The 16,587-nt window shown below is 39.0% G+C and overlaps 1 protein-coding gene across 4 annotated transcripts in view; it reads right to left on the bottom strand.

The window, feature by feature from the left end:
• znf609b (zinc finger protein 609b) overlaps window positions 1–16,587 on the bottom strand; it is a 79,075-nt gene that overhangs the window by 60,338 nt on the left and 2,150 nt on the right. The gene's annotated exons all lie outside the window — the stretch shown is intronic.

Raw genomic sequence — 16,587 nt, 5'->3', positions numbered from 1 at the left:
AAATAAGGCAACGTAGTCATCATTTGATCACAGCTGAAATGCCAACGTAAATGTTAAACCTGACTACAAATATTTACCTCTGCTGCCTCACAGACTGTTTTGGAATATTAAATAAATAAAATCTATTATGTGATCAACTACACTGACATTTAAACTATTTGCTCACAGAAAAGGTTAGATGCATTAGGAAACTGACTTCTTGACATTACACCCTCTCAGCACCGTATCCGAGCAGGTGTATTAAAGCGTGCACAAAAACCAAGACAAGCCTTTGCAGATTCCAGGAGACAACATTTTATTTTTGCTGCGACTTATTGTAGATGTCAGGGCAAAACAAGGAGGAAAAAAATCATTTAAAACTATTGAACCTTTTATTTATGACCACTTCTGCAAGACGATTGCACAGGTCACCTGAGGCAACCCTTCCCAGTCTGACTTGGACTGACTGCAATCACTCCCAGAGAGATTTTGAAGGTTTCCTAATAATTACTGTCTGATTAATGAATGCAGACATGCAAATATGTTGCCACCAGTCAGATTAAGTCTTTGTTAATAAGCACTTGAGGAAACTCGAATATTTGGCATATCACAAAATATACCGACAAGAGCAACACATTCATAATTAACTTAAGTGATCCATTATTACTGGGGCAAAACTGACCAGGCTTAGTGTTCACTCTCATTGTAAGTTCCATGTGTGACAGGCTTATTTTTCTGTGACCACACAAACAGCAGATTCTGGCAGCGAGTTAATACATCCTGCATGATTAATAAAATTGGCATAGTGTTCGCCCTGCTTTGAAGACCAACTCTGCACTGGTGCGTTGTCAAACCGTTCCAACGTGTGCCTCGCTAAAGCTCTTGCATTTTTGTTCCAGAAGGAAATGTGAATGGACTTCTGAGTGTTTAGCTCACAGCTGATAACCAAACCAACAGAACATCATGCCAGTTCTGCATTGTTGTACCTTTACAAATCAGTCTAACTTCAGTGCCAATCACTCATATCAGTAACGGTACAAACTTTTCAAGCAACTGTTACAAGAAGAAACCAAATTCCTTAATTATAAAACCTTATTGTTAGTAGTATCTATTTAAGGCAGATGACTGCAGTAATAGGGGAAATGTCATGGATGGAAAAAGATGACATCTTGAAGTGACATGTCTAATAGTGGGGAAATGGTAACTGCCAACGGATTCAGCTGGGGGCTATACAAAAATCTACTCGCCTAGTGAAGCCACTGTAATTATGTTGTATGCTTAAACAAAGCATTTTGAGATGATCGCTCTGCACAACAAAAGCTGCCAGATTAAAGAAATGAAAAATGGCACAACAGACGGGGCTAACAACTACTTTAATTTTTATAAGGTGCTGCATTTTTACAGCTTATGCCCCTCCCCCTCCTTTGATAGTGATATCAATAGATTAAAAGAAAGAATAAAGCCTTGATCTGGAGGTTTAAGTACTTGACAGATTAAGGCAACTCTGCGTGAATTGTAATCAAATTGAGATAAATATCAGGCTTGAACTATTCAAAATAAACATATGCCTCAGATGATTCAAAGCTACAGAACATCAAGTGCGTTTACGGTCATTTGATAACGGAAACGCTTGCCCCAGTAAATCAAATTCTTCTGCCTGTCACAAAGTATTAGTGAAATGCTCTTAGAAATAACCTCAGCACAGTGTTAACACTATTCACCGCTATTCGTGGAAGAGAAAACATCAATAAAAATGCACTAAAAGATCATCTGAATTTTGTCAAGTAGTCAAAGAGTGGTGGGTACTTTAAAAGGAAATTAGACTCACCTAAGAGCAGAAATAAATACTCACACTGTGGCTTGTCTGTGGTTAGAGCTGATGCAGAGAGCGAAAAGAACACGCACACGTTGGCAAGAGAATAAGAAACCCCCAATCCTAAAACACTGACAAAGAGCCATATTGATTTTTCCTCTGCTCAAAGAGGACTCAAGCAGAAACAAGAGCAACTCCATTAACATGCCAAGCCATTCCACTATGCCATGATTTCTGAATTACCAACGCTAGTCTCTAAGATTCTCAAAACACTTCTAATTATCTCTGCTCTCTCCGTTCTATAATTGAGGCACTCTGTCTCAATGGAAGCTGATGTAGCGGCAGTCGCGGCATCTACTGTGGCACTCTTCTTTGCGTCCATGGCGAGCTGCACAATAGGCACACTGACTCCGTAATCTCCTAGTGGAGAGACTTTAGGGTTGATATTGCTAAGGAATTTTTAGTAATATATTACTGCATCCATCTATATGTTTGCGCGTGGGGCACAGGAACACTTCAAGATGACAAGTATTCATCTAGCCTGTCATCTCTGCACACCAACATGAAAGTGGAACGTCGTCACAAATACCACACCAGGGGCTTTATCACTTATTTAGCAGTGAAAGATAGAAAGAACATCTTATTACTTAAAAGAACACACTAAACCAATACTCTGCATTTCATTAAAAATAACTACTTAGCATTAAGCCTCATATAGAACAGGGTTGAGTGATATGTTCCACTAACCAGCACTTTGTGGTAGAACAATATAATCTAGACAGTTAATAAAATAATGCAGCCCAATTCAACTTTCAATTCTTTTTATAACACACATGTAAAACCTTCTAACGCCTAAAAACTACCAGCTGCGAACTCTGAATCACCAACAGCTGATATATCTGTTCAATCCCCAACACTAACAAGTCAATGAGAACAGCTGCACAAAGACATCTAGGCTATTTTCTCCTTTTATTTAAAATGTGTACAACACTCATGGTGGAATTGTTTCCAATATCTTAAAATGTCAGTGGAAAAAATAAAAAATAAAACCAATCACAGCTTTGTTTATCAGTCTTCAAAGAGCTACACAGACTGCACAGACAAGGACAAAGCGGTAAAATTAGAATGTTAATACTGCAGGACAAACTGCCTTGTTTAAGAGTAACATCTCCTCTGTGGTAATGATGATTGACTTCGACAACATTACATTCCTCCAGAAGGTAGAGACTTAAAACACTCGATGGAGCCCTTTAAGCCAAAACAGAAAAAAGAAAAAGATGGTTCCATTTGCATTACAATGCAACAGTATATTTAGCATCTGAGCTGTTTAAACACTGAAACAGAAGGGACCATAACAATAACTTCTGTGGTAATATCAGTTAGAGCTGATGAAGAGGTTCCCCTTGACGCAAAACGGTCTTCTTTCTATAGGGGTTCAAGATAATTCAACAAAGAGTATGAAATTTCATTCCACAGCTCTGGTAGTCTTATCAAGCCTAAACTAATTTGGTTACAGACAGACTGTTGGCAAGTGACAACCACTCAGCAAGACTGTGAGATAAAAAGGATCAAGTAGTACATTACAAAGAGCTGCTTAGCAACATTATCGAGTACATCAAACACAAACTAGACAAAATCAAGTGCAATCTAGACATATCTTTTTTGACTGCTATCACTTGAATAATTTCTAAATGAAACTGGTTTACTAATGCTTATTGCAATGGTAGAGCACAAACTCATTAACCGTGAAACTAAATTATTCAGACGAAAGAGAATAACAAGTGTAGATAAGAGAGCTCTTGAAGTGCTTTGTGTTGACTTTAGGTCGACATCTACAACCCCACCAAAGCAAGATATGCGATGTTGGTAAAATGAAAACCTCAGGGTATGTTCGCATTACGTGTTTGCTGTGCTGAATTTAATGTCTGGTCTTGACTATCTGTCTTACTTTGCTGTCAACATAGTGTTCCTACATGACAATCAAAGTGGAAAAAGATGACATTTTGTCATACTAGGTGCCAAAAGATCCACGTCCATCAACAGAGGTTCAAAAATAGACATATTCAAAACCAAAAAAAAGTAAACAAACATTAAGTGGAAGCAACTTCCTGATTGGCAGTTTTTTTAATCCAAATACCATAAATACTAAATACTTAAACAGGAGCTCAGTAGAGAAATGCATGCATTATGTTGAAAACACACAAGGCCAAATGATAGAAAGTGTATCCAAGAGCACCAGCATTTCAGTATTTTAATAACATTTATCAAGAGGACTAGTCCATACAACTTAATAACATCTACTGGTAAGCACACAGACAGCCCTTTTCTTCAATATCATTTTCACTTGTGCTCAGTTGCTTTCGACATGATGGGGTATGATTTCTGTTTAATGGGCATTTTCTTTTCAGCACCTCGTTGGCTTTTTAGAGATGGTCTTAAACTTGAGTCAGTGAGCTGTTGAAAATAAACAACCCAGGCTTTAGCAGTAGGAAATCAGCCTTTTATCTTCTTCTTTTTTTATTTTGCTTAGGAAGTCTGCACACTGAGTGAAATGACCCTGAAATATCTAAGTGAAATCTCTAAGAGCTGGCTGAAATCTCAAAATGCAAGGAGAGGTCATTCAATGCTTTCTTTATCATCTCCTTTAGCATTGGATATACACTGGATACACCCAGCAATCCTTTAGGACAACAAAGCATCTAATTCTATATTTAATTTCTTGTAGCAGCAGCTTTCAAAGTGGGGTGATGTCAATAAGGCACACAAGTCATGCACATGACCTGTGGAAACTCAATGTTTCCATATACTAAACTATAAATATGTTGTTAAACCCACAGTCAAACCATGGTGGTTAGTGCTCTATAAATAAAATGATCACAGTGCATGCACAGATGTGAACTACATGAACTAATACCTACCCCCACACATTAATCTAACCTTTAAGGCGAGAATAAGAAACATTACAAAACAAATACGCAATAAAAACTCTGTAATGTCATAGATGTTGGTCCCTACTACCCAAAAGCTTTATGCCAGCTATGCTGTCACAATAAGGCCAGTGTATTTTTCATTTACCTCTGGTTAAACATTGTGTACACACTACTTTGGGGGCATTACCAAAACCTTTTAATCTGTTTTGACCAAATTTGTCTGGTGATTCTTTTTTATGTCCCACTGACAAGAGAAAGTCTTGGTATTGCCTTTGTCTTCTAAGCTTAAAATAACTTCCTGTTAAGTGTTGGCTACAGAGTGGCTGACATCCTTATAAGAACTTTGTTTGGAACATCAACAGAGACCAGCTTCAACATATTATTACTTAACCTAGTGTAGCTGGATTCCCTTAGCACCTTGGGTATCTTTCCATATGACCTCACGAATTCTCCCTCACAAATTTACTTGACATCATGACATTTTCCACTAAATTCAAGAAAAGGTGTTTCAGAAAACACACACAATTTATTCTTTTTGATTATTTAACTGTAGTCAAGCAAAGAAGAATGGCTAATTTAATCAAACAAAGCAGGGCTGAAGCTTGAGGTGGTTAGTCAAAGTGATACGAGCAAGCTCCTCCTCACTTGAGACTTTACTCCGAGTATCTGCTGTCAGGCTCATCAAATTTAGATCACTGACTGATTTCTTGACTTAGACAATACTGCACGCACTAAGGCTGCACATTTCCTTTTTCACACTTTTAAATCAGAGGACAGTCAGTACACAGAAATCACAGCTACCACAAACACTTTCATGTAAACTTGCAATTGCTAGTCTGCAAGACTTCAGTTTCAGTAAAATGGCGGGGAGGAGCTTTAGTCACAGACTGGCAGGAAATTGCATCTGCATTTACATCTATGGAAAACTTGGGTAAATATGTTTGGGTAAATATTGCCAACAGCGAATATCTGATGACTATGCAGCAAGTACCAAAAAACAACGGACCAACTCTTTCTCAGTTGGCTGAAAATTCCAATGCAGGGCACAATCATACTGTCAGTAACAACAGTCGAATAACAATTACATACAGAGGGATTTCAAGATGAGGGTTGAAGGGCTTAACCCTCTCATTACACAAGTGTGTTTAGTGTTGCAAAAACCATAGGCATGAGAACAGTTTATAGAGAACAGGAAAAAAGTGATGAGTCACTCATCATAATGTAGACGTGTGGGCTGACCCTCATTACCTTTTATCCTGTTATGAAACATTTTATCCAAATGGGAGTGGTCTCTTCCAAGATAACAATGCCTCACTGAGAGAGCACGAGGTCTCACTGAATATTCAATAGGTGACAAAATGATGTGATTGACATGCTATGACCATCATGGTCACCAGATCTCAACCTGGTTTACTACTTAAGGGAGAATCTGGACCCTCATTTTAAGATATCACAATCATCATTCTGGAAGAACACTCCTGCAGCAGAGCCTCATGGACTTTGGACTTTCTTAGTTTGACACGTCAAGTGAGGTGCCTGTAAGGACGGAGCAGTAGTTGGAAGCCATCCACAAAACACCGATCCACAAATTCTACACAGAGATGCCTGAGATCACTAATTTCAGATCACTAATAATGAACATTGTGTATTTTCCCAACGTTTTAAAGATAAAAATCAAGTTTTCAGGTTGAAACTGAGAAAACTTTAGAAAAAAGCACAAGAGAAAAGGTGCACAAGTAAGAATGCAAAATTATAATGTCTTACTATATATATATTTTTTTAAAAATCAGGTGTAGTATGTATGTAGTATGTAGAGACAGTGCTGAAGCGCTTTGCACCGACTGTGAAATGTTAAAGTATTATTTTGAATAGCCGATATATGATCTTTCCCCCATCAATCAATATTAAGGTTTTCCTCCTCGACCCAGAATGTAAACTGAAAAAGGAGCTGAAATGTGCGAGCTAAAATAAGCTTGTTTTATTAACTTAAATACTGACTGACAAATGAGGGAGAAGGAAGAGATGTGAAAGGAACATGGCCTCGGGCTAAAGAGCAGAAAGTCCCTGAATAACACTGCTCTCTGTGTCTGTGTGTGTGTGCAGCAGAAAAGATAAAGACACTACTTTTTTCCCTAGAGTCTTTTGTCGACTGTTTATTACATGCATTCCTGCACGGGCAGCTCACCAGGCAGGATTCCAACAAATTCTTAGTGAAAAGTGAAATACCCATCTGCACACAGTGCATTCAGTCAAGTTAATGGTATCTACTCGCAAATTCTCTGGACCTTTCAGGCTTTTATACTAGTTTATTCCACGAGGAATCTTCTATTAACCTACTACACTGAGGATGACTGAACAATAGAAATCAGTAATAAAGCAACAACAGCACCACAGTGAACACTGGCATAACCGCTCCTACAGAGTGTCAAAAGTCCAACTATGAGAAGACAGCAGGCCACTGGTGAGTGACTAATACACTGCACTACTGTTTGTACCATAGACAGTTGTGGTGTTGCCATGTGAATGTCCAACTAGAGAAAGGCCGAGGACAACCATTAACCTCAAATAACTGCCTGCCTCTCTTCCAGCAGCTGCCTAACAGGGGCTGAGTCAACAAGCGAGGCTTCAAATGGCATTGTCACTCTAACATGGTGGCTACCCACAATCAATGCTGCACTGATCTGTCCCTCAGAGACACAAGTGTCATGTGCAAAAAATGACAAGAATCAACAGTAAGCAATAATTTGGACCCAATTCACTCTCGATCAGAGAACTGGTTTTGACAGCGTGGAATCTATTGCTGACAAATTATCTGCAGCACACTATGTAAAAATCACATTTTAAATCAGGAGTGGGCAATCAATTTCCCCAAAGGGCCAAATGAGAAACTGGGACCAACAGGCTACACTAAGTTCTGCTTAATATTAATTGTACCTCTTATAAGCTTATTGGCGTGGCCCTCCACAACAGTCCCAGTTTTTCATGTGGCTCCTTGGGAAAATTAATAGGCTGCCTCTGTTTTAAAGGGCACTTTAACTTTGCACTTGAAGCATAAAGACTCACAACGCAACTGCTCATAAAAACACACACACACACACACACACACACACACACACACACACACACAGAAACGTAGTCAGTAACATCTGACAGTAAGGCCTAAGGTGCACACTCTATCACCACCAATGTTTGCAGTGCTGGAAATCGTATGCGAGGTAAGAAATGCATTCTATGCTGCATTTCTGTAATGGGGAAAATAGCCACATTAAATCATTTTCTTTGACTTGTGTATTACACAATACCTATAATAGGTTATAGCTAACGAGTGTTCCCACTTTTCACTGTGTATTAACCTTAAACAATACTGTTTAATATAGTTTTTAATATTTGGAGCTACAGTGCATCTTCCATGCTGGACCATGTGACAGAGGTCTAGACCAGCTTTCCTTTAGAACGCGAGTTTAAATACATTCGCCTTATTTGGACATTTGACATTCCTGTTTACACATTTGCTGCCACCGTGACCACTTGGTCATCCATTAAAGGAAATGTGTTTCCGCCTCCAAAAATGCAACTCAGCTATGTCGGAGTTCAAACGCACCATCACTTAGAAAAGTATAAGAGCTGAGGTTTGCTTGCTTTGTCCTCGTGTTGTCACCAATGCAAATGATTCTCCTTCAATTCTCCATCTACCTCTCCTATTCCCCATGCCTGTTTGTTCTCCCTTTTCCCCAGCATCATCAATTTTCTTTTATAGCGGCTGCCAAATTAAAATGCAAAGCAAACAGGCTTTCTCCGGCAGATTACTGTATGTTACAAGTAAAAGCTAAAACAACCAATCACACAATATGCAGACCATACCATGTGTGCTCTTTTTTTTTTAGCTGCAGTATATTTAGTCCGATATATTCACACGTTGGAGCATCCTAATATTTCATTTCACTACTAATAACACTAAAGCTGAATTTATGCTTCTCTGGCGAGTTGTTTCTCTGCTCCTTTTTGTAGATGCCTACGGCGTGGGAAGTGATTTATGGTTCAGCGTAGGATTTAACCCGTTGGCTGTCGTGGCATTGCTACCTCATTGGATGGATGTGTTGTACATTTTTGTGCCATGCTGTGTATTTATTTCCCAACCAAGTAATATAATTTACCTTCATGTATTTGCTATGCTGTGCTTACGTGATTAAAAAAAAAGCAAATATGTCCATGTTGTTTACATTCTCAAAGAAACAGAAAATGATGGTGAAGACTAAGCTGTTCCATTACTCCCATGAACCCTTTACAGCCTGTGTTAACCTCACACTGCTACATCTTAATACAAAGGCATAAATCTGCCCTAAGCAGCTGAGTGAAACATTACACACCCATATTTTTTTGCAAACCAGTCAGGACAGTTCAAACCACTAATGTTAAAGCCACAAGAGCTACTACTTGTGAGACTATGCGCGAGTGCTGCTCCATTTGCGTGTTTTTGATTAACTGCTTTCTCTGCCCACAATCTCGACCTTAAATAGGATCTCTACTCTTGAGAGTAACCGGGTTTCTCCACTGATCTTCCTTGATCGTTTGTGAAATCGCATAACACAGTTTTATCGGGGTAAGACCTACATTTGCTGTCCAAATAAGTGAATTTGTTCCAGCGTCTTGTCAGATTAATTGGAAAAATGAACAGGGACAGATAATAATGACTTCCTGCAGGCTGATTAGATTTAAATTTCCTGATTTCTGGCATTAGTATTTTAATTCATTTGCATTTTGTGGTGCTTTCCGTCAGATTTTTTGGTTACACAAAGTAATCTGGTGATTATCTTTTTGATAAACTTATTATCAGCCAAAGAGTCTCATTATAAATTTCCCATAGCGCAGAATAATGTTGCTAACCAACACAATGTTGCAGATCTGATTTCCCCTTTGTTTTTGTTTGATGTTTGTTCATTGTGTTGTTCATTATTTGTTTTGTGTTTTGATTATTATCATAGACCTAAGCATATTTTGCCAACAGCACACAACAGCCCCAATCTAGTTGGCCTAGGTAGAAAAAGGACAAAAGAATCAGTGTGCCAGTTAACAAAAACTGCCAGCAGACTACACAAAATAGTTGGAAGTGATCCAAATGTGGTCACCCAGGGTAACCAAACAACTAGTACTGTTGAAGCCTGAGGCCCCAAATAAGATTTCCTGTAACTACATGCCAAAGCTGACTGTTGTATACAGGGAGTGCAGAATTATTAGGCAAGTTGTATTTTTGAGGAATAATTTTATTATTGAACAACAACCATGTTCTCAATGAACCCAAAAAACTCATTAATATCAAAGCTGAATGTTTTTGGAAGTAGTTTTTAGTTTGTTTTTAGTTTTAGCCATTTTAGGGGGATATCTGTGTGTGCAGGTGACTATTACTGTGCATAATTATTAGGCAACTTAACAAAAAACAAATATATACCCATTTCAATTATTTATTTTTACCAGTGAAACCAATATAACATCTCCACATTCACAAATATACATTTCTGACATTCAAAAACAAAACAAAAACAAATCAGTGACCAATATAGCCACCTTTCTTTGCAAGGACACTCAAAAGCCTGCCATCCATGGATTCTGTCAGTGTTTTGATCTGTTCACCATCAACATTGCGTGCAGCAGCAACCACAGCCTCCCAGACACTGTTCAGAGAGGTGTACTGTTTTCCCTCCTTGTAAATCTCACATTTGATGATGGACCACAGGTTCTCAATGGGGTTCAGATCAGGTGAACAAGGTGGCCATGTCATTAGTTTTTCTTCTTTTATACCCTTTCTTGCCAGCCACGCTGTGGAGTACTTGGACGCGTGTGATGGAGCATTGTCCTGCATGAAAATCATGTTTTTCTTGAAGGATGCAGACTTCTTCCTGTACCACTGCTTGAAGAAGGTGTCTTCCAGAAACTGGCAGTAGGACTGGGAGTTGAGCTTGACTCCATCCTCAACCCGAAAAGGCCCCACAAGCTCATCTTTGATGATACCAGCCCAAACCAGTACTCCACCTCCACCTTGCTGGCGTCTGGATAAAAATGACTGCGTCTCTGTGCAATGAACTGCTTCAAAGATGGAGACTAGGTTTGTAACCACTATTCAAAGCGACTTTGGTGTGTCAAGATGGTGATAAAACAGCAATGAAACAGAACCAGTTTGTTATCAGTTTGTGATTAAATAGGTTCAAGCTGGCAATTACATGAAATCTCTTTACGATAATATAGTGATTCACTGTAAGAAATCTGTAACAATCGCAAATCTGTTGCTGTTTACATACACAAAAAAAATCACATTAAACAAAGTCCAGTCAAGACTGGAAATTCCCCCTGAATAATGATGTAGTTATGGCAGGGCGGGGCTTAACTACAAAATGATAGATGTTTGGCAACCTTGCTTTTATATGAGAATATAACCAGAATACAACCACTTCGCAACTAGATGACAACCAGTTGAGCGCCGTCTCCTATTGCAAAACAATGCATCACAGATAAGCAACTCATCGGCACAGACTGTCTCAGATCAATTGCGAATTTTTGGCAATTGATTTGTGTCTATAAATTGGACAGCATTCATTCCCAAACCTCTGCTAATCTCAGAGTGATTGCAGTCAGTCTGAATCAAAACACAAATTTTTGTGAACAGGTTCCCTCCCCAAAGGCGACCCTGGCAGAAAGTGGTCGCCACAAGTACTTGAAATCCGTCACCAGTAGCAAACCAGGTCAATGGATTCACTAAGATTTTGGACTCCACTGACCAAGAAGCCAGCTTTCCTAATTTTTTATTCTAGTGTTACTGAGCCATTAGACAACAAAGGTTTTCAACAGTGATATCGGTCAATTAGCACAAGAAAGCTCTTTTTAAATTTGTAACTACTACATTAAACTTTTCTAGTCAACAAGCTGTCTAATAATACACGTTTCTAAATTAACTCAACATCTTTTTGTATTAAATTCTATCAAAGAAAAAACAATTCATATCAACACATTAAACATTTACACCAACACCAATAAATCTGCAATACATCCATTTCCAGTTTGTTCTATCCGATAACACAAGTGTAAAGCACATCTCAAATCACTGTACAATTTAAAGCAAAAATAAAAACCTGGCCTATTACTGTTGCTCGAAGATCCAGCACTAAATTCTTCAGTGATGTCTTCACTAGTGAACAGCTGAAAATACATAATGCCTACTAAACTAGCCCCATGATATATTGAGCCCTGCAAAAATCAAACAACTACAGCCTTTAATCCCAGTTAATTCTTTATCCATGCACAGTAAAAAGGAACTGGACATGATCGCTGTGCACCTCGAACGACAACCCTTTGGTGGGCTTTAAACCGAAGCCGCTTTGATGGGAATGCGTTTCAAACTAAAACAACATTAAAATTCTATACATCTGCTTCCATGCATGCCCGGGCAGAGGGATGAAACAGGATAGTAGATCTCTGTTAACATTTGCACAGTTTTAGACTGACAAAGGAAATGGTGCTCTTTGAAAGTGGTTGCCGTTCCAATTGATCATCCGTGTTTTTCACATTAGACTGCAGCAATTGTGGATGTTCTCTCATTTACTCATCAATATAACAAGCAAGGCTGGTGTCATCTGAGAGCGACAACAGTTTCTCTTTGATTCTACAGATGACAGTGGATTCTGCTGTATGATTAGGGCAACAGGGATAGAGCCTCCCACTCACTGCCACCACGCTACACTATTGATGTGCTCTGAGGAATTCCCGCGCATCACTTCAAAGACCTTTCTTGCTCTACACTAAGCTCAACTCAAAAACATATCTTCATAAAAGACCATGACATTCCTACAGCTAAAAGCGAGCTTATATCTGGGAAAGACATAATTGCTTCGCGTCAATAAATGGATACGCTGTATGTTCTGTAGAGCAACTTAGAAAAAAATAATATTATATTGTAGCATTTTCTTTACTATTTTAATCAACCATTTATAGATGTGCATGTAGCAGCGAAAAGATAACCACTGTCAGGAACAAGTGATGCAACACTGATTAATAAGGTCACACTGCTTATGAATGGAGGAGTGAAAGCAGCACTAAATGCAATGGTGTGGTAAAAAACCCCAAAGGTTTTGTAATAACAGAAACACAACTATCCTTTTGAATCGACCCCCATAATTGCTGTGGCTTTCCTTTGTACAATCACACGGGACGATACTTCAAACCAAAAGCAAATGAGACAGCATTTCTGCAGCACTCAAGTCTGTGCTGCGCCACAAAAGCTGACAATATCTTTATAGCCTGTGTGGGGGAGACTTGAGTGTAACCTGGGCTCACATCCCAGGAAAAGATGGATCACTGGTTTCTGGCAAAACAGCAGCTGTGCAACAAGCATTCAAAGTGCCCCCCCTCCCCCGCTGTAATGGGCAATTCACAAGTGAGAAAACCAATCAAAGCTGCAAAACCTGAAGCAGAGCTGCATATTCTGATACAACATTACAGCCCGCACGACAACTGTCACATCCTCAACTTTGTCAACAAAATGGTAGCCTCAGGAAATACAGACGGCGGCAACATCCACACAATCAGTTTTCATATATAAAATCTATTTTGGGGGCCAGATGAGGTACATTTTCCCCCCACTACAAGCTTCCCTAGCCCACCCACACAATGGATGGCTCAATAAATATTGCCATCTATTCTGACTGTCAGTTTCCATTGTCCTGCATTTACTATGCTTGAACAAGCAAATTAAAAAAATAAACAAAAACACAAAAAAACCCCACCATTTTAATAATTGCATTACATAATTACGCATTTCAGTAATATTTCGCAGTTTTCAGGTGTATCGCAGCTTTTAAGCCTTGCCGCGGCCTGTTACATTATAATCTCGACAGTCATGTTCATATCGAAAGATGATGGAAATTACATAAGCACGTCTGAACCGTCCACCCACCTGTCTTTCCACAAGCTACGAAAACAACACAGGACACTCCACGGAGCACTTGATTGATTACAGGAACTGTTTAATCAAAGTCTGAACTTACTGCAGACCCAGTCAGCTGTTACAAGCAGATACAGCATAGTCAAAATTCACAGGTAGCCAAGTGTGCAACACACAGCGGCACAGGCTAAAAATATAAACAATCAACCGTTTTCTTAAGTTGTTGTCCCCCCGAAAAAAGGATTTAAATATGCCATCAGAACATATTGGGTTACCAAAGCCTATGCTACTTTCTCTTCATGCTAGAAGTGTGAAATGAAGTCCCAGGTGTCTCTCTCACTCCTTTTCAACTGTGTGCACATGCAAAGGAAATAGCGAAAGCTGCACCTCTGCAGGTTAGCTGTTCCAATGGAACACAGTATGCACTATGGTAGGTATGTAAGTAGCTATTTTAACCAAGTGCTATATTGCATTAACAATTACTGACTACAATTTGGAGGTCAGGTCATGTAGGTAATGCTGTTTTTCTGAAGGCACTCAAGCGTTCCATGTTAGAGCTTCCCTGCAGTGCTTCAATAAGCCCATCCCCCCATCACTCAGAGTGGATCGCTTCAAAAGAATCTTAACCTTGGAGAAACGCTGCATGTATGTTTTAAAGTACAAAGATTTTCATCTAATCACAACCTGCCTATTGACACTAACTACATTAAAGCACTCGCCACTTCACAAAGGGAACTGTGGAATGCATATGCGTCTCATTCCTCATGATCCATTTCATTGCTAATGTAAAACCCAGGAGTATAATTGAATATGTGGATATATGTGCACCTGTAAAAAAGGCTTAATTCAAGTGGTTTGAAAATAAAAGGCACCATAAGCCTTCAAATGACCAGCTACCTTCGAGGATATAGGTTAAATCCTTTCTGAGTTTGCTATCAGCTGGTGTGTGGCCACGACATGACGGCAGCCTTACAAAGCCAACATAATCCCCTTGTCCTGGACTAATCTAATGCCCTGGACCTCAAAACAAACACTTTTTAATGCTCTTCTTGCACAGTGTTTCTTTGGTATATAGTCTGAGGCACAACAGATTTTTAAAAAGGTGAAGGGCTGGTCACAGTTAACGCAAAACAAATCTGAGCCAAAGCCCAGTGCCATCATGTACATTAGTCACTTTTACAGTCAGTTGCTGTCCTTTAAAAACATTACATACCAGCAGCTGAGTTATCAAGGACATCAGACTGTTGAATAAGGAAATGGGAATTTCCTCAAGTGGCGTTGTTCTCATGTTCAGTCACTTCACAAGCTATGGTCTGTCAGACTGTATAAAATCTATCTGCCATGCTATAACAAGGATCCTAACACCCTTATAATTATTAAAACAAATTACTACTAAAAAAAAAAAAAAAAAAAGGTAATCAGATGGAGAGGAACTGCCTTTGAAAAGGTACTGAGCTAGAAAGAAAGCTATGCCAGCTCTATGCCTTACAGTGAAATTGCTCAATTTTGTCCACCAAAAGAAAAAATAGCAAAGGACATGTTTGCTCTGTGGAAACATTGCTATTATTAAAAGGGACACCAGTGCTTTCACATGTATGAATTCAATTTCAGGGCAAATCCTCTGGGCTTAACACTGTTATATTACCGTCTTTTGTATTGATTTCAATGTGACAAAGACATGAGAAGAATGAGTAATAAACCTCTAGGTAAAACAAAGTGTTCAAAAAGAAATCAATACAAAACAAGTCGGTAATAATACGTAGTGACCAAACACTCTTCCAGCAAGCGTAAAAGACCTCAATCATTTATTGGAACCACTAGCAAATTAATGTTAGTCTGGTTAAGGTGATCCTTTTGCTGCCCGCTTTGATATAGGTTATTTGGCTAGCTGTACTGAAAATAATATGAACCGTCACAAAACCTCAGAACGAATGCATTTTATGCTGCCTTGGGTCACGTGCGTGACTTTCTATTGACCTGACATTATTTCACATAAGTCACTTGAAATCATTAAGTCCCGTCAGGCCTTAATGACTGCATACCAAGTCTTAAATGAGGAACTCTTACACCTCTATGCCAAAAAGCTGGTATGAGAAAACCACAGGTCTGCTGCAGACTGGCCTGGACTCAAACAACTTCCAACACGTTTCACATTGCCGAATAGGGAACAAACGCTTCATGCACATTATTCCAAAGTAGCTTAATATTACAGTGCAGAAAAGTGTCTTCAAATGGTGTCCAGAGTTTTTCGCGAGACAATGTATCCAACCTGATTTAATAGTAAATGAAGCATTAGCTAGGAATGCCTGAGGCTCTTGAGAAACCAGTGACATGTTTAATGATTGAGTATTCAGTTACTGTCAACTGTAGTAGATTTGTGTAAACAAATACATTTCATTAACAAAAGAACCACTCATTCCACTCATTTGCATTGGTTTCACCTCATTTACGGCTTGGGTGGATGGTACAGTCGATGGCTCAGACAGTATTTCACTCTTAAAGTAAGAAGATAGTTACTTCTATCACTAAATTTAAACTGTTAAGGCTTCATGGTGGACAAATTGTAGTTTGTTTCATTTCTGTACTTCAATCTCATAACCTATTATTGGAAAATGACATCAGCTTCAGCTACTTATCTATCTACCTCGAGTACTCTGTAATAATATCTGAAGTTTGGGGTTCTGCAGCCACTTGCAAATATCTCATTGCGAGATCATCCACCCACGCCAGATATCCTTACACTTAGGCATGCCACATGGAAGACCTTGAGTGTTGTATTGTAAGCACTTAGCGGTTGTGCTTGCAAAAACAGAAATGTGCAATACAAATGACAAATGTCCTCAACAAATCATATTTAATTGACTGCCAGCACTAGGTCATCGTACACATTAAGCAGGATTGTGCAAAGCCTGTGACACGTTTATGTTGCAAGCTTG

Source organism: Perissodus microlepis, chromosome 1 (assembly GCF_051167445.1).
Source record: "Perissodus microlepis isolate ML-2025 ecotype Zambia chromosome 1, ASM5116744v1, whole genome shotgun sequence".
Lineage (NCBI taxonomy): Eukaryota > Metazoa > Chordata > Actinopteri > Cichliformes > Cichlidae > Perissodus > Perissodus microlepis.
The sequence above is the reverse complement of the archived record's forward strand: the minus strand, read 5'-3'. Positions and strand labels throughout refer to the sequence as shown.